This window comes from Triturus cristatus, chromosome 8 (genome assembly GCF_964204655.1).
Source record: "Triturus cristatus chromosome 8, aTriCri1.1, whole genome shotgun sequence".
Taxonomy (NCBI): domain Eukaryota; kingdom Metazoa; phylum Chordata; class Amphibia; order Caudata; family Salamandridae; genus Triturus; species Triturus cristatus.
Genome location: NC_140591.1, coordinates 8,142,188 through 8,160,304, shown reverse-complemented (window position 1 = coordinate 8,160,304; position 18,117 = coordinate 8,142,188).

The window sequence follows — 18,117 nt, the reverse complement described above, 5'->3', positions numbered from 1 at the left end:
AAAATGAATTATACTCATTTGGCCCCCAGTCCCTTGAAAAGTTGGTATTGGCACCGTTGGGGTACTGGTTGACATTTCTAACATGCAGAGGTCATTTACCACAATGATGTCATTCAAGGCATCACCCTGTGTAGTGTGCTTAAAATGTGAAAGTGGTTGCTCATTTATATCAAGTAGCCCGCAGGCCCAGGTTCCACTCTGGCAGCATGTAGTACAATTAAAATCACCCAGCCAGATAATACAGAGGGGTGAAAAACTTTCTGTCACTTTCGCTATTTCAGCCTGCAAACCATCTATAATAGATATATTGTGGATGTCAAAAATATTATAGTACCAGTCAATTAAAAGCAATGGGACCGGGAGGAAGTTTGTAATCAAAATCAGTTGATACCATGGAGTGGCCACTATTTTATCTATTTTCAATGACTTATATTTTACCAAAATGGAGGTCATTAGGCCACCTTTTGCTCGCCCAGCCAATGAAGGTTCAGCATGGACGATAAATGAACAATATCCATCCAAATTTTGATCAGTTCTGCTCCAAGTCTCTTGGAGACAGATTATATCAAAGGATTTAATATATTTCATCCATACCTCGTCCCGTAATCTTCGTGAAATGCCTGCCACATTCCACGAGATTAGACGAAATATACATCTATCCCTTTGTTTGCTTATTATATCTGGATGTTTACTCAGGCTAACACCATCCCCCATTTGGCCACCCTGTATGGAGTTCTGGTCATCCTCCCCATCTATAGCCAAGGCCCGCGTTATTCCCTCATCAAGAGGCAGCTGGCGCTCACCACCTTCCCCCAGGGGATCTATGGCTAATATATGCTTGTTATTGTTCCCATGACATAATAAAGGTATAGTCATATCCTTGGCATCAATTTTCTTAGCAGGCCCTATTTGTAGTCAATCGACCTCAGCCAAGGTACTTAAGGGGCCAAAGCGGTTTGCACGAAACCATGGTGGACACTGTGGTTGCTGGTTTACTTTATTTTGGGAATCTAATCTTATTGGATTAGGTTGCCATGCAGGTGGACGATAAAAGAACCCCAACGGTAAAATCATAACCTCTGATTTCCCCATGAGTTGGTTAGACATCCTATCGATTATCGTTCTCACCAGCCCTGGGGACTTAAAAGTTAAAACTATACAATCCCCCTCCAGTGATTTCTCACTTGGTCCAACCCATCTGACCCTACGAGCCATTTTAAATTCTAGAAACAGGGCATTACAGTTTACTCCTGTCTTGGCATTAATAAGGTACAGTGATTTGTTCCTCAAGGACGGCCAGTCCTCCCCTTCCCCTGACGTTAATGGGCATACATTTGCTAAAACAACAATGTAGGGTGTAGTTTGAGGTGGCAAATTTAGAGTTGAATCTGGACTATTGGCTACCAAAACGCGTGGGGAACATTCCCTAGCAGGGATCTTTACCGGTCTTCCTTCATTTTGAGTGTTTCCTGCCCCTGGTAGTTTATTCTTACTCATAGAATTTATACTTGGATTACCTTCCTGGGTCGAGCTGTTCACTTCAACGAGGTGATCTATATGACCCCTAGGAATCCCTGACTGCGTCATTCTTGGCCCCATACAGTCCAATGTGGCGATTTCCCCACTTCTATTTTTACCCATTTGGTTATTCAACTCAGGCCTCTATTCAAATTGCAATACACCAGAATTTGAACGTTGATTCTCTATACATAGCAACCGATTATCAATATCAGCCAATCTAGACAAAATACGTTGTAAATGAGCATTCATCACTACCTCCATCGTATTCCAAAATCCTTCCTCCATGCTCTGGTGTATAATCGGGGCCATCTGATTAGGTGTTCTATTTATTGATGTGGAGTCACTAATTCTGGTGCTAACTCAGTGGTCTCTTGCATGGCCTTCTTTACCGGGGGTTTAGGAATATGCTGTTTACGAGATCTCTTTACTACCTGACCCTTTCGTTTTTTACCCGATGGGGTTGGGCTGCTTCCGCTTATTTGTTTAGTTTTTTGTGCCCTTGTTATTACAGCTGGTTTAATTCTTCCAATCGGGGAATCAGAAATCTCTTGGATTCTAGGAGAGTCTGGGAGCAACAGGGGAGACCCATTAGATTGAAATCCTTCTTCCAAGTGACCCCCATCTAGGTTTGTATTGCTAGTACTGGTAGCAGTATTGCGACTCTGATGCAATTGTGAGTCTAGTGACAACCTACGTTCGGTTAACTTAATTTCATTTACAATTACAGATGTAGCTTTTATTAAAAAGGCATCCAGGGTACCTACTACCCCTTTCCCTTTACCTTCCTTTGTTTTTGTCATTATTGACATAGCTACGGCTAAAAACACAAATTAGAATAAATTACAGCCAAAAAAGGCCCCCTACGTGTAAAACAGAATACATGAATCCCTCTCAATTAACAGCAATCGTCACCCCGCACGATATGTACAAGATGTAATGTCCAAACCACTGTCCTTATAGAAGTACCAAAAGTCTTCCTTCGTCCGATTTGTCAAATATTAGTGCCGTGGGCCCGACCTGGTCTCTTCTGGCCCCTGACGGCCACAGACGGCCCGCCCTTTGCCCGGGCTTAGCAACGCGGGGGCTCTCCCAAGTTCTTAAGCGCCTCTGGGCGCGGAATGGGCGTGTGCAGCTGCGGCTTCCTGCTGCAAAAACTCTCGGGCAATGTAGTCTCTCAGCTCTGCGGCCGCGCTAGAGTTACAGAGGCTTCGGCGGTGGGGGTGGGTGGAGACTTGCACCGGGAGCTGGAGCAAGGGGGCCTGAGGGCCTAAGACGTCAAAAGCAAAGGTACATTTTGCCCCAAAAGCGTTGAAGCAATAGTTCCACAAGGGGTTTCAAGTTATTTCAAATAGAGTCCAGAAAGGACTCAATTTCACAGAATGCAATAGTCCAGTGGTTCCCAAACTGGGGTCCACGGACCCCCAGGGGTCCGTGACACATTCCTAGGGGGTCCCCAGACAGCAGTTTTAAAAGCACTGCAAAGTTCCTTGAATAATCAGCAGTTTTTGGGTAGCAATTAAAGTGTCAAGATAACTCCGGTGATTAATGTACCTGCTGTAGAGAGATGGAGGTTTTTGTCCAGTGGCAGCTTAGACTCATCTTAGGAAGCGCTGGTGGTTAATATGCCTGCTGCAAAGAATGTCTACCATGCATTTTTTTAAAACAGTATTTTGTTTTGTGCATAGCTCAGTGGGTTCCTGCTTTTGCCACAGATTCTTTTGTTATTGTGCAGTTCACAAGTTCCAATCGTAGTCTAGCACAGTGAGCTATGAACTGCTATCAAAGAGCTGCATGAAACTGCACAGTACAAGTTAGTAAGTTATGCTTTTTAAAAGTCTTTCATTATCCCGATGCTGCTAAAAAGGTTTGTTTGGGTAGAAATAAATCATTATTAAAGTCAATGCTAATCCCTGTGTTATATTCTGAATCCTGAGTTCCTGCTTCTCCGGACCAAGCACTCTTAAAAAATGCCTACCAGTATGGATGACGTGTGAATCCTACACCTTGTAGTCCCCTTTGCCTTTTGTAACATTTTCTATTCACTGATTTACACACATATGATTCATGGTCTCTTTGTGTGTGATATAAAGTGCTATTACACCCTACAGTGGTATGACAGGTGCTACAAAATACATTAAATACATGTGACAGTGGGGCTATGGAGAGAGGAGAGGCACTGTTTGAGGGTAGTACTGAGGGAATCAATGAAGATTGACAAAAGATTGTTGTATGCTGGTGCATAGTAAGGTCATTGTTTACTATGCACCAGCTGGAGCAGAGTTTTCATTTAGAAAATTCAGGGGCTTTTGAAGCTCTGGTATGTCTATGCGTTTTATTAAATATTAATAAATAACAAATTAATTATTTGTCTTGTGCAAGTGTGTATTTATTAATCAATTCGTTTGTCTTAACATAAGAGAAAGTTACACAAGGGTTAGCATGTGTGTGCTGTTTTTGTTTTCTAAAAATAACGTGCAAGTTTTCATGTTTAAACGTTGCTGTGTGCTGTTTATTTTGAGCACAAAACGCTGTCTGAATTAATGCTTTCCTATGTCGCAAAAGCTAGATAAATGCATACACATAAGGGTATTAGTGGGGTTAACACTGTTTAATCATTATGCTGTAGTAACGTTGTTTTTATTTCTTTTAATTGAGATGGTCTATTGTGGCCTATGGGGGCCTAATCCATGATGGCTAATTTTGAAGCCTGGCCTCGAGTGAATATGTGAAAGACGTGATGAGGGAGACCCCTGCTGGAAATGGTCTTGAAGTTGACTGACCATGGTCCTTCTATAAAACTTTCCATGAGGACAGCAGCAGTTTTTGGGATTTCTCCAAGAAAAGTGAAAGTGTCCTTGGCAATCTCGAAAGACAAAGGAGCCTTAGAGGAAAACTCTGAACTGTGGCTCGATGGCCGAGGAGAAGCCGGATTAAATGTGATACATGTTTTATTTTCTTGGTTCCTGTTCCGTAGTCTTCGCTATGTGTATTTTTCCTGAGCGGAGGTTCATAAATGTTGCAATGTTGCATCCTTTCCTTCTCGCTCTGCTCAGTGATTCAGTGTATTTTTCAAACTTAATGTGAGTTTCCATTGTAATTTTCACTATAAAAATTGTTAGCCTAGGGAGGGCTTTGCCACTTGCCATTTTACCTTTGCTGCGTGAAGCTGCGTTGCTGAGGATCGTGCTGAGGACTTTGTCTTGAGAGACTTTACCGAGAGACTTGTCCTGACCCGTTCTGACACTTAGTTAGAATAGGTAACTATGAGAAATGATTTATTCTGATTGATTTTACTTTGACTAATTTTAGATAAAGCAATATAATTTTAAACATGGTGTTGAATTTTCTTTCTTGTCAATTATTGGGTTTACATTTTTGATCATTATTGTATATGTTGTGTAGGTTATGTTATTGATTAAGACAGTCACTAAACCAGATCTGATCGACCTGATATTGATGCAGGGTGTTTAGGTGTTTTCTTTCCACAGGTTTATTGCTGGTAGAGTATTTGAGCGTATGTTAGTGAAATGGGCCCTAGCGTATGATGAATGTATGTGCGTGTAACTGTGTGATTACTCTATCCGTGGTAGTGGGTATATTTTAGATACCCTGATCTCTATCAATTTCCTGGTAGCAGAGATTGATGGTTTAGATGGTTGTCTTGATCTGATAAGATTGCTTGTACATTGGCTTATTGATTATTGATTTTATTTTGTCAATATTGGTATATGTACTAATATTATATGTTGAAGTCGTTATGTTGAGTTAAATGTAGTGCTTCTGGAACTTGGAAGCTGTTGTAGCAGTTCCGTAGTAGGGCAGAGGGAAGTATATGCTGCTCTCGGGAAAGACGGGATTGTAAGGAATAACGTGTGACAATTGAAGTTGCGCGTTCACATTGTCTGGGTTCGGAATCAGTGACATCGTCGTATGTTACTATTAGATATTTCTGGTATATAAGGAGTGTGTATCGTAGTGAAGGTTATCTTTGAAACTCTGGTCTTAAGTCCCAGGGATCCGTAAAGGATTTCCGTTAAAGCTTATCGCGGGAGGAGTAATAGGTATTCTCTGAGCTTGTTTGAGGAACTGGGCGAAGTTGCTTAGTTAATGTGTGTTATAATTCTGTAGTGGGACAGATTGTGCGCTGCTTCCCGGGAAACAGGATTCTGTGTGCATGTACTATATTTTTCTTGCATGGATGTGCGTGAAAGTTTGTATATTTAGTTGATTGTAAGACTCTTTGGATAAGTCCTAGAGGAAACAGTTAATGAATGTATGTTAGTAGGGCAGAGTAGAAGAAGTGCTACTGTGTCAATGAAAGGTTTCTTTAAAAATAGACTCTCTTTTACTATTCTGTGGTTAGCGAAGCAGACAATGGAGATGTTTTTATGTTGTAACTAATAGATTTTGTAGAAATCTTGACACGAAGTCTACTGAGAGATTTTGTAAAGGAGGGGTAGACGAGAGACAGAAGACAGAGACAAACTGCAGCGACTGTTGACGTCAGAAAGTCCGCGCTCTGATTGGATGGTGGGCCAGAATAGGGTTCGTGCTAGGATTGGTGCGTTGGTGTGAGTCGCGCAGGGATTGGAAGAGCTGTTTAGTGACGTAGACGCTCCAGGATTGGTGCGTTAGTGTGAGTCGCGCTGCTATTGGTTGAGAAGCTCGTATTGTATATTTATAATACGGAGAGAGTAGAGAGTTTTAGTAAGCGCTAAAATGTATTATCAAGAGGAGAAAAAGAAAAAAACGTTCTTTGGGAAAGTTAAAAAGTGGTTTACCAAGGATAAAGAGGTTAAAACAAGAGAGGGTGAGTTGCTACCTCCAGCGAAAACACCTGCATCCTTCATGGTTGCGAAATATGGATTACATACCTGTATATGGTTGCAGAATTGGGTTAGGTATACTAAAGAAGATGGTGTTCTAGCATTTCCAGAACATGGTTCATTTAATTTGGCCGTGTTGAGAAATTTACGGGAAAAGATGGTACGTTTGGACCCGAAGCCGAGACCTACGCAGTTCGAGGCTTTAGTGGAATGGGAAGAGGAAGTTCATGAGCGAGAAAAGCAAAGGTCTGGAGGGTATTACAGGAATATGTTTGGGAGGAGACATGATCGTGAAACACATCATGATCGGATGAAAAGATGGCGAGATGTTAATATGTCAGAGGGATTATATCCTATGAGAACAATTGAAGAGGGAGCAGTTGGAGTTAATGAGTATGATGATGAGGTCTTAAATGACATGATTTACAAGAGACCACCTCCATATAGACCAGAACCAGATGAGAGTACACCAGTTGTTTCTCCGATAAGAGATACAGTCTGTATTATTGAGAAAGAAAAAGTGACACCTGAATCAAGAAGTAATAGTTCTTTCAGGGAGAGAGAAAATCGAAGTAGTGAGGAAAATGCCAGAAAATTAGCAAAAAAGACAACAGAACTGACTGAGAAAATTAGGGAGTTAACGAAGAATCTGGAAGCTGTTACGGTGCCTGTAACAATAGGTCCGGTTATGCCTGTGTTTGACAAACAGAGAGCAGGTGAGAATGGACTGGTGATTCCATATGTTGGGAATAATCTGACAAATTCAGTTGGTCCTTCAGGAGATTCAGATAAAAGAGCAGAAAGAAGTGACCTGAGACAAACAAGACATGACACATGTAGTGAACTATTGGATACTAGTGAACCTAGTTGTTCAGGGATGCCAATTTTAGAACCGCAGAAAAGAGTGGTTCCAGTGAGAAAAACTGCTGAAATAACAGTTGATGATTTAAATGATTGGATGAAGGTTCTTCAGAAAAAGGATAAGGATTCACAAGTTATTGATGTGGCTAGGTTACGTATAGAATTAGAAGAGCTTGTGACAGGAACAGTTCCAGTAGAAATACTGAAGAGTCATCATGATGGTGAGCTGTTGTTTATGTGCAAAAGTATTACCTGGAGAGCAAGGAATACACATGACAGGCTAAGAGCAATAGCAAATGAGCAAGGAGTTGACATTGATAAAGTGAAAGCTTTACAGAGAATTTACAGGATGGATTTTACAGAGAAGGACATTGAAAATTTGAATGCTTCTGGTAGAACAGGACAGATTAAAGAAATGGTGGCATTACTGCGAAGATGGGGTGATGTTGAAAAGTGGAAGGATAGGTGGTATAAGAAAAGAGAGGAATCTGTAGATAGAACAACTTATTCAGCATTTCCAGTGAGAGAAAAGGAGAAACCAGTGGATAATTATCCTATGAGAGAAATACCTGGAGGAGGATATGTACATGTTCCATGGACCAGACAGGATATTTTATCATTTACGTATGATTTCCCTCGATTGAGAGAAAAGCCCGTCGAGTGGTATAGGCAGGTAGATAGGTTTGTGAAATTGTCAAAAGTGCTGTGGGTTGACCTGAATAGTCTGTTTGATATAATTGTTCCAGCAGACTTGTGGACTGAGTGTAAAATAGTTGTGAGTTGGCCTACTGAGGAATATCCAAGAGATCCAAGAACAGGAGCACCAGATCCAGAGGTAATGAGAAAGTATGATCAGGTGATGGTATACCTGAAGAGTAAAGTACCTGCAAAAGAGACAGATTGGGTAAAAATAGATAGAACACAACAGGAAGCAAAAGAATCAGTTCATGCTTTTTACGAGAGGCTGATACTGGCATTTAAACAATTCAGTGGAGATGAACACCTGGGTGACAAAGATTTGAGTCATTTTGTATACAGATTTGTATATGGCCTGAGACCTGAGATTGGTGAGAGAATTCGTGAACACACAGTGGATTGGCAGAGTAAAAAAGTAGATGAGATTCTGAGACATGCAAAATACTTCAGTGATGAAATTGAAGCAAAACAAAGAAAGCTGAAAGAGAAAGCAATGTGGGCACAAGTGAAAGTTGCAGAAAGACAGGAAGCACAGTTAGTGGAACAGGCGAATAATCCAGGAAATAATGCAGGAAATAGACCCAGATATGCAGGAAAAGGGAAAGGAAGTCTTGAGGAAGCAAAGAAAAAGTTCCCTTGTCACAACTGTGGCCAGCTGGGACATTGGAGAGTAATGAGAATAAACCTTTAAATCAACAGGTGCAGAACCAGAATGAAGGGAATAATCAACAGCAACAACAGAAAGTTGTGAGACAGCAGAGTCAAGAGCCAAAACCGCCCTTGCCGCAGAATAGAGGGGTACAAAAATATAATCAGGACTTAGGATTCTACAATGATGAGCAGGTAAACAAACCAAGACGTTCTAACAAAGTACAGCAGTACTTGTTAAAGAGTGAAGGGAGTGAGTCTGAGGGTGATTATTGACGGTGCCGAGGAGAGGAAGAAGAGTGCATACTTGGTGCAACTCTAGAAATAGACCAGGCAGGACCATTTGTGGATGGGAAAATAAATGAGGAGAGTGTTACTTTTTTGGTAGACACAGGTGCGACAAGATCAACTGTCAGGTCAACAGATGTTAGAAATCTTCCTCTCTCGGATGAAGCAATCCAAGTAGTTGGTGTAGCCAATACACAAATCAGAACACGTCTTACTGAACCAGTAAGAGTACAGATAGGGAAATTTTCAGACATGCACAGATTTATTGTCTGTGACACGAGTCCAGTGAACCTTTTAGGTAGGGACTTATTGTGTAAGATGAATTGCACAATTTTTTGTACACCAGATGGAATAGCTTTTGAGACACCAGATGATGATGTTTTCTACCGAATGACTCTAGAAAATAGAGAAAGTGAGTTAATTGGTGCATTTGCTGTGTTTAATCCGGAGGATTTGCCTCAAGAGCTGAGAGACACAGTGAAAAGAGTAGTTTGGGATTTTACTGGAGAGGATGTGGGATTGATGAATAATGTAGATCCAGTGAAAATTGCAGAGAAAGAGGGAATTACATATCCTAACATTCCTCAGTACAAAATGACACGAGAAATAATTGAAGGGATAACTCCTATAATTGAGAAAATGATTCAGCAAGGAGTTCTGAGAGAACTATTGAGTAGTCCGTGTAATTCACCGATAATGGGACTGAAAAAGCCCAATGGCAAATTTAGGATCGTGCAAGATCTGAGAAAAGTTAATCAAATTGTGGTGGCATGTTGTCCTATTGTGCCAAATCCATCAGTGATTCTGTATCAAATTCCACATGATGCTGAGTGGTATACAGTGATTGATTTGTGTCATGCATTCTTTTCAATTCCATTGCATCATGACAGCCAGCCGATTTTTGCATTTAGGTTTGGCCAGCGTATCTTAGCATGGTGTCGAATCCCACAGGGGTATACAGAAAGTCCTTCGATATTCAATCAGTTATTGAAGAAATCGTTGGAGAGTTTGATCATGCCCGAAAACTCAGTGTTAGTGCAGTACATTGATGACCTACTGGTGGCATCAAAGACACGCGAAGCTTGTGAAGTGGATACCATAGCTTTACTGAATCATCTGGCAGATGGAGGGTTAAAGGTATCTCCAGCCAAATTGCAATTTTGCAAGAAAGAGGTTCATTATCTTGGACACAATATTGAAAAAGGTCTGAGAAAAGTGACTACTGACAGGATCAGAATAATCAGAGAAATGAAAGCTCCAAAAACCCAGAGAGAAGTGAGAATGTTCCTGGGTATGGTGGGATATTGTCGTCAGTGGATAATTAATTTTTCCCTGATAGCTAAGCCACTGATCAAACTGACAAAAAGTGAAATGACAGATCCATTAGATCTGGATGCAGAACAAATGGCAGCATTTGAAGAGCTTAAAAGTAAAATGTGTGAGGCTCCAGCTTTGGATATGCCTGACTATGAAAAAGAATTCGAGCTGTACTGCAGTGAGAGAAATGGATGTGCACTTTCAGTGTTAATCCAGAAACATGGACAATTGAGAAGGCCTATTGCGTACTTCTCATCAACACTTGACCCTGTAGCTGTGGGTTTACCAGGTTATCTGAAATCTGTGGCTGCAACATGCAGGAGCCTGGAACAGAGTGAGGGAATCATAATGGGATATCCTGTAAGGGTATTCGTACCTCACAATGTGGCAATTCTTTTGACAAGAAGCAGAACTCAGTACATGTCACATAGTCGGTTGACTAAGTACGAAAAAGTGATACTGGGTGCATCAAATGTGACTCTTGAGAGATGTGTGAATGTGAATCCAGCGACACTCTTGCCGGATATTGAAAATGTGGGTATAAAGATGGAAGATGATCATGATTGTTTGGATGTGCTTGAGTACTGTACAAAACCGAGACCAGACATAAGGGATATTCCCTTACCTGAGAATGACCATGTGCTGTTTGTGGATGGATCATGCTTGAGGAATGATGATGGTGTGCTATGTGCAGCATATGCGGTGTGCAAAGTTTCAGAGGTCATGGAAGCATCACCATTGAAAGGAGTGAAATCTGCGCAAGTTGCTGAATTAATAGCATTGACAAAAGCTTGTGAGATTGGGAAAGATTTGAGGACGACTGTGTTGACTGATAGTCAGTATGGATTTGGAGTGGTGCATGATTTTGGCCAACTTTGGCTACAAAGAGGTTTCTTGACATCGAGTGGAACTCCAATAAAGAATGCTGAAATGATTGGAAAATTGCTTGAGGCGATACAGCTGCCTAAAGAGTTAGCAGTTGTAAAGTGTGCTGCCCATGGTCAGGGGGAAGATTTTATAACGATTGGGAACAGGTACGCTAATGATGTTGCACAGTATTGTGCCAAGACCAATCAGTCCATTAACAGGGAAAGAGAGAGGGAAATGTCTTTTCTTTCTGTGATGTTTACTAATGTCCTAGAGACCTGGGATGAAGTGAAACAGTTACAAGATGAGGCAGGAGATGAAGAGAAACAAGATTGGATTAAGGCAGGATGTGCTCCAAGAGAAACAGACCATGTTTGGGTCTACAGAGATGGCAGACCAGTGATGCCTAACTCTATCTTGTCGTCAATGGCAAGGATGTATCATGGCCAGGGACATTTGGGGAGAGACGCGATGGTTAGGTCGTTTAAACAGACCTGGTACAATGCAAAGTTCAGGACAATTGCAGAGAGCATCTGTCAGAGGTGTTTAGTTTGTCAGCAATTTAACACTGGGAAAAAGACAGTGGTGAGTCTGGGGACAATAGGCAGAGAAGGAGGTCCTTTTACAAGAATGCAGATTGATTTCATTGAAATGCCCCAAGTGAACAGACTGAGGTATGTTCTAGTGGTAGTCTGTTTGTTTTCAAGGTGGGTGGAAGCTTACCCGACTAGAAGAAATGATGGATTAACAGTGGCAAAATTACTGTTAAGGGAGTTGATTCCTAGGTACGGGTTTCCAGTTACAGTTGAGTCTGATAGAGGTAGACACTTTCAGAATGAGCTCATGGGTTTGATTTGTGAAGCATTGAAAATTCAGCAGAAGCTACATTGTGCATACCGACCAGAGGCTTCTGGTGTGGTTGAGCAGATCAATGGCACAATAAAGAATAGGATTGGAAAGATGTGCTTAGCAACTGGCATGAAATGGCCAGATGTTTTGCCTTTAGTCCTGATGACAATGAGATCTACTCCAGATAGAACTACTGGTTTGAGCCCGCATGAAATAATCATGGGACGTGCTATGCGCCATGCATTCGTGCCTGTCAATAAGTTGGTGACAATAACTGATGACATGATTTTGGATTACTGTAAAGGCCTGGCTGACGCAGTTCATTCTGTGTTTCACCAGGTTGGAGAAGAAGCTACCACACTTGAGAAGAAGCAAGCCCATGATCTGAGTCCAGGAGACTGGGTGAGGATTAAGGTACACAGAAGAAGAAATTGCTTGATTCCAAGGTGGGGAAGGCCGAGACAAGTTATTCTGACTACGACGACTGCAGTAAAGTGTGCTGGAGTGAAGCACTGGGTACATGCAAGTCATACTCTGAGAGTTCCAAACCCGAAAGAGGGGACTGGTAAAGAGTATTTTGAAGAGTCAGATTCCAGTGATGATGAAGATACTGATGATACGGAATCAGTGAGAAAAGAAGCAGAGAGAGCTTCAAGAGAATCACTGCGAGTATCAGAGAGAAGATCAGATTCTGTAAGAGAGCCTGAAGTTTCAAACAGCAGTGAAGGGAAAAGAAAAGAAAAAAGAAATCACACAGAAATTACTCCTGAATCAGAAGAGGAGGAGATTGAAGAACCACTTGAGATTATACTTGAAGAAGTAGGGTCAGAAGAAGATAGAGAGGGACAGATTGCGGAAGACCCCCGAGGAGGTGTAGGGAACATTCATGAGGAGCTAGGTGAAGGGACAAGTAGACAGCAAGAAGATTGCGTGTCGGAGACCCGAGGAGGGACAGGAGTAGGGAAGTCTCAAACAGTGGTGAAAAAATCTGTGGAGAAGAAGAAAACTGCTGGAAAACGGAAACAAGAGGCACTTGAAACAGATGATGAGGATGAACAAACAGAGGGTCGAGTTCTGAGAAAGAGAACTTGGATTGGAGAAAGAAGTAATAAAGAAACAAAGCCGAAAAAGGTGTTAAGAGGAGACCGTTGTCCTAACAACAGAGTTAAGAGACTGAGATACAAAGTAATAAGAGCAAATTCATCGAAAGCTGAACAGGTGAATGAAGTTTCGAGTCAAAGTTCAAAAGCTGAAGGAGAAGAATCAAAGGAGTCAAACGAACCAGTGGAAAAAAAAGAGTAAGAAGACCCAACCAAAAGTACAGATCACCGGAATGGTCTTATGTGACACTGTCTGAAGGAGGAGAAGAAGAAACAGTGACTCGAGATAATCCGGAAGTGGTCTTGAGAGAAGTGGTTGAGGAAGATACTGGTGAAATTCTGAAAGTACTCTTGACTGACATTGGAGAAGAGTCGAGTACTGAGGATCTTGATGTTGGAGATCTGATACAATTTGATGTTGAAGAAATTGAAGTGAAGAATGACAAGTATCCAAACTGAGTGAAAGAAGGATTCACTTGGATCAAGTGAACGAAGAGATCATTTGGATAAACTGAAAGCTGAAGAATTGTTGAAAAATTGAAGAACTTCAAACAGTAGTGGAGTAGTAGAGGCTAAACTAAAATGGCTAACATAGAGGATAATAGTAATAGATGTGCCTTCTTTAAGAGGTGGTGTAGAATGTGCTGCTGTTGTACTGGATTATTAATGCTTCTATGGGGTGTTTTAATTTTATTAGTTACTTTTAGAGTAGAGTTTGGAATGAATATAGAAAATGTGACAAATGTAGAGAAGAATTCACAAGAAGTAGTTCCAATTAGAAGTAGTAGTTACATACACAAAGATAGGTCAATTAATAATTTCTCTAGTAATGTTTTTTCTAAACTGTTATATGAATATGTAAAGACAATGGAAGTAAGGGATTGCTACGTCTGTATGCAATTACCTGCATCCGTCTCAGAGGGTGTTACTTATCACCATCTACCAGCTACATATGGTATTTCTTGTAGTATTTTAAGTAGTGTTTTTTATTTGTTAGGGAAAATAGATTATAAGATGTCTAATAGAGATAGTATTTTTGGGCACTTGCCAATGAATAAAGAGCTGAATCCAGCTAAAGAAGCTAACACTTTTGGTGAGATTTTTATTGAAGAAAAAGGATTAACATTAGATTACATTTTTAAGAATAATTTAACTTGCAGTTTGAAAGAAGAGGAGAGAGCTTTCCTGGATATGGTAGAAGAAAGGAGAGTGAACATGCATGAGAAAGGGAGAAAATATGAAGAGAGTGAAACAATTTGGGACATTGAGATGGGAAAAGAGTTGAAGAATGGGGCTAGTCCAACTTTAGCTCTAGATGCGCCACAGAAAGGTAAACTTTGCATTACCAGAAGGAAATCCCAATATGATACATATTTTGTGGGAACTAGTGAGTGCCATGATACATACTTCATTGCGACAGGTTGGGGTTTCAGAGGTGGAGAAGATACGATTTTTCCAGGAGTGTACTATGTTTGTGGGAACAAGGCTTATTACAAGTTGCCTGACCATTGGTATGGCACATGTTATGTGGGCCTGGTTTTCCCTAAGATTTTTCATACAGATAAAATAAGAGATGTAGAAGATATTAACTTATTAACACGTTTTAAGAGAGAAACTTGGTCTGAAATTGTGGGTGATATTTTTGGGGTTTTGATTCCAGCAGTGGGAATTTATTTAAATGCTTATGGAATTCGGAAACTGTCCACAGTGGTTGATCGCTTATCGACAAATACCGCAGGAGGGTTTCTTTTGGTGAATACGGAATTAAGTGCCGTACGTGCCATGTCTATGCAAAATCGACTTGCCCTTGATATTCTATTGGCCAAGGAGGGTGGAGTCTGTGGAATATTGAAAGTTCAACATTGTTGCACTTACATTCCTGACGAAAGTAAAGACCTGAAGGTCTATATCAAAAATATTACTGATTTACATGAAGAATTAGTACCACTTGAAGCTGGGAGTTTGTGGACTAAAATAGCTAATAAAATGATAGCTGTTAAGGATTTTATTGCAAAAATAGGTAGTACAATTATAGGTAGAATATTGTTTCCCTTGTCTTGTATAATTGTGGCTTTATTAATAATAAGATTGGTGTATGTGTGTTGTAAAAACAGGGGAGGGAAAAAGAAATTGAATAAGGAAAAGAAAAATAAGAAGTTGAAGAGAGAACCTCAAGAAATTGAACTAGAAGAATTGAGGGAGAGTGTTTACTTAGAGACAAAGAGAGATGATGAAAGAGTGACTGGTGTTTAATGTTGTGTAAGGGGAAAAGACATTTCTGATTTCTCCTAAAATGGGACTAAATTTTCACTAATTTTTTTTTTTTTGGTTTATTTGGTGATAAAATCACCAAAGGGGGGATTGCTGGAGCAGAGTTTTCATTTAGAAAATTCAGGGGCTTTTGAAGCTCTGGTATGTCTATGCGTTTTATTAAATATTAATAAATAACAAATTAATTATTTGTCTTGTGCAAGTGTGTATTTATTAATCAATTCGTTTGTCTTAACATAAGAGAAAGTTACACAAGGGTTAGCATGTGTGTGCTGTTTTTGTTTTCTAAAAATAACGTGCAAGTTTTCATGTTTAAACGTTGCTGTGTGCTGTTTATTTTGAGCACAAAACGCTGTCTGAATTAATGCTTTCCTATGTCGCAAAAGCTAGATAAATGCATACACATAAGGGTATTAGTGGGGTTAACACTGTTTAATCATTATGCTGTAGTAACGTTGTTTTTATTTCTTTTAATTGAGATGGTCTATTGTGACCTATGGGGGCCTAATCCATGATGGCTAATTTTGAAGCCTGGCCTCGAGTGAATATGTGAAAGACGTGATGAGGGAGACCCCTGCTGGAAATGGTCTTGAAGGTGACTGACCATGGTCCTTCTATAAAACTTTCCATGAGGACAGCAGCAGTTTTTGGGAGTTCTCCAAGAAAAGTGAAAGTGTCCTTGGCAATCTCGAAAGACAAAGGAGCCTTAGAGGAAAACTCTGAACTGTGGCTCGATGGCCGAGGAGAAGCCGGATTAAATGTGATACATGTTTTATTTTCTTGGTTCCTGTCCCGTATACTTCGCTATGTGTATTTTTCCTGAGCGGAGGTTCACAAATGTTGCAATGTTGCATCCTTTCCTTCTCGCTCTGCTCAGTGATTCAGTGTATTCTGCAAACTTAATGTGAGTTTCCATTGTAATTTTCACTATAAAAATTGTTAGCCTAGGGAGGGCTTTGCCACTTGCCATTTTACCTTTGCTGCGTGAAGCTGCGTTGCTGAGGATCGTGCTGAGGACTTTGTCTTGAGAGACTTTACCGAGAGACTTGTCCTGACCCGTTCTGACACTTAGTTAGAATAGGTAACTATGAGAAATGATTTATTCTGATTGATTTTACTTTGACTAATTTTAGATAAAGCAATATAATTTTAAACATGGTGTTGAATTTTCTTTCTTGTCAATTATTGGGTTTACATTTTTGATCATTATTGTATATGTTGTGTAGATTATGTTATTGATTAAGACAGTCACTAAACCAGATCTGATCGACCTGATATTGATGCAGGGTGTTTAGGTGTTTTCTTTCCACAGGTTTATTGCTGGTAGAGTATTTGAGCGTATGTTAGTGAAATGGGCCCTAGGGTATGATGAATGTATGTGTGTGTAACTGTGTGATTACTCTATCCGTGGTAGTGGGCATATTTTAGATACCCTGATCTCTATCACTTTAAAAGCGAATACAATTTAATATATAATGACACGTGTTGTAAAATGCACCATTTCCCCCCAAATGTTCTTGGGGGAGAGCTCCCCAAAGCCCCCTTTGTAGTGGTCAGGCTCACTCGCTGCACTTGTGCACTATACGGGGACTGGTCTGACAACATTTGCCAGAACAGCTTTAGGTTTCCAGTCCAGCCTTGGCAGTAGCAGGAGCCTTGGGTGGCGAAATAAAACCAAACAATGAAAAGTTAGTCGCAAGATACAGCACCAACCTTCCCATAAGGATTTTAAAATGTTTGCAAATATTTTTAATATAAAAATCTAAAATCTTTAGTAATTCAAGTCAGTCTTTGTTTTATGCGCACATGTGTGGTTTTTTTTCCCTTCGAATTACAGTTTTAATGTTTGAGATTTAAATCATACAAATTGCTTGGGGGTCCCCTGCTTCCAGTAGTGACTCAATGGGGGTCCTCAGGAGTGAAAAGTTTGGGAACCACTGCAATAGTCTGTAGCACCATCAGTGCAAAGCAGTTCAAAGAAAGAGTCTAAATAAAGTGCTTGTTCTTCAGTAAGTATTGCCTCTCTTCTTCACCTCGCTCACCTCTTCAGCCGGCCGCTGCAGAAACAAATTCTGATGTTATTCCCTGCCGTCTAGAGCAAGAGCAAAGGTTCCTTCACCTTCACCAAGCAAACTCACAGAAAAAATGTCCCAAGGGAAGGAGGCAGAGGCTGACGCTGATACTGGACCCTAAACGAGGTCCTCCTGGGGAATACAATTGTGCCGCCAAAGCCACTGCCAAAACCAATCTTCTGCCTGTAAGAAGAAGAACAGCCCCCATAGAGACCAAGAGACCAAGAGCTGCTTCACTGCTGGGTGCCTGGTGTGAGGAGCAATTACGAAGCCTGCATTCTCGCCGAGAGGAGAAACGCCATCACCATTACTGTCACTCACGCATGCGCAGAAGCTCTCCGCCAACTCATAGCAGCCTAGCCCTGCAATTCTCTGCCACAGGAAGTCTCACTCCCTCTGGGGCGGGAATGCCGGTGGCACAGAATTACCAGTGTGCTGCTAGAACTGGCCGCCAAATGACCTATTCGCTATGCCAATGCTTGTTATATAGTAGTGCAGATATCACCCAACGGTGTTAGAGAACTTTACAATGTAAAATGAACTTAAGATGAATGAAGATCGTTACATAGGAATATTATGATAATCAGTGCATGGGATACAGAATTACATTAGGCAACAAGCATGGTAAAGATAATAAAATATTAGTAACAGCAGTCTCAGGCTTAATGCTTCAGGCAGAACAATAAGTATTAAAGGTACAATTATTAAATGAACCGAGGGAGGAGAGGTTAACTAAAATGGCTTGCACCCCTATTCATGTACCTCAATTAAAGTAATCATTTGGCAAGCATTTTTTTCCAG